General features: G+C 39.9%; 1 pseudogene; it reads right to left on the bottom strand.

The window, feature by feature from the left end:
* The window catches only part of LOC102468953 (60S ribosomal protein L19-like), a 24,546-nt pseudogene extending 23,829 nt beyond the window's left edge, over positions 1-717 (bottom strand).
* Positions 718-1,700: the final 983 nt, after the last annotated feature.

Below are 1,700 nucleotides of genomic sequence, written 5' to 3'. Positions count from 1 at the left end.
TTTTATTATCATCATAATCTTCTTTATATTACATTGGATTACATATAACTTTACAGTGTATTACATTGTTTTTTCAAAAGGGAATGCCATGCATGTCAGTCAGTACAGAGACATTAATCTCCCCACTTCAACATGATGGGCAAAGTATTTTTACAAGCAAAACGAGAAATAGCAATTGACTGTTTTATAAAAATAATTAGAATAATAAAAATAATGATTGGGGAAAACAGAAAAGATATGGAATGTTGAAGTGCCAGAAGCTTCTTGAGAGCCCCGTCTGCTTTCAGCTGTGGATGTGCTCCATGAGAATCTGCTTATTCCCCTTCACCTTCAGGTACAGGATGTGATTGATACATGGGGTGATCAAACTTCCTAGCTTCCAGGTATCTTCTGAGCAGCCGGCATAGAATCCTCATTCTCCTCATCCAGGTTACCTTCTCTGGCATTCTCATTGGCTATACTCTTTTGCTTACTGACGCCCATATGTCTGCACTTCTGGTGGGGCAAGGTTCTTTTCCCGTATCGAGCCCGGAAATGCACAGACACAGGCTTGCAGACTATGAGCTTGTCTTTGATCAGCTTCTGGGTCTGCTGATGGGAGCTGGCATTGGCAATTTCCTTTGCCTCATTGGGGTCCAATCAGACTTTTTTTCCCCTTTTTTTCCCACAGCAGAGGACACTAGAGACAAACCTCTTCTGAAGCCTGAGCCTACTCATGGTTGCAGTCATAGCATCAAGAGGAAAGAATGTGATCTCTGTAATTTCTAATTGTTGTATATCTCTGTGGGGTATAATATGGATATTCAAAGCATGCATGCAGTGTGTAATTATCAAATCAAGGATAATACCATATTCATTGTGTTCAATAGAGAACATAACATTATGATGTGTACCATTAATTTTTGTCCCTTTCTCTCTCTCTCTCTCTCTCTCTCTATATATATATATATATATATACATGTATACACACACACACATAGCAATGTTTATTCTTTTTGCACAGTTGGGGTAGGCCATTCTACAATCTGTCTACCTGCATTCCTATATCTCTTAAATGCCTTTTTCCTGAGCCCCTCCTACCTTCCACCCCGTAAAATATGTTAAATTAATCTTCAACAACGACAACACAAGTTAAGTGTAATCCCACAGAGACCAAAAACAAAACCAAACAAAAAACTACCACTCTTCCTGGAGATTGACTCAGAGCAGTCACCATTTGTCATCCATATCTGAAAGTGTAGCCTGAGACAGACGCAGGTGAGAACGGTCATTTGAATATAGAGCAATAATCCCACATGGAATTTATAGAACTAGTCTCGATCAGAGACTAGGCTGACGACCTTCTGTTCCCCATAGGAGTGCTCTGAGTATGTGTGTGAGTGAGAAGGTTGTGCAGGGACAGTAGGGACTGAGGTGCCTGACTGACATTTCTAGAGTTCATCAGTCTGTATTGAGAATGACTAGATGTCTAGGAAGCGCTGTTCTGTGGGGGTTCTTAAATGGCAGGTTGAGAAAGTCACACTTGATCACAAAGGAGCCTTGTCAGCTTTTAAACAGTGGGAATGACATGGTGGAAAGAAGAGACAAGTATTGATGGCAGAATTAAATTTTCTTTCTTTCATGATTAATTAAGGTACTTAGCAAGAGCTCCAGAGTAGATTTCATAAAGGAAAACCTAATTCACAGTGTAATTCTGAATG

The sequence above is a fragment of the Tupaia chinensis genome, unplaced genomic scaffold (genome assembly GCF_000334495.1).
Source record: "Tupaia chinensis unplaced genomic scaffold, TupChi_1.0 Scaffold000093_1, whole genome shotgun sequence".
Lineage (NCBI taxonomy): Eukaryota > Metazoa > Chordata > Mammalia > Scandentia > Tupaiidae > Tupaia > Tupaia belangeri.
The sequence above is the reverse complement of the archived record's forward strand: the minus strand, read 5'-3'. Positions and strand labels throughout refer to the sequence as shown.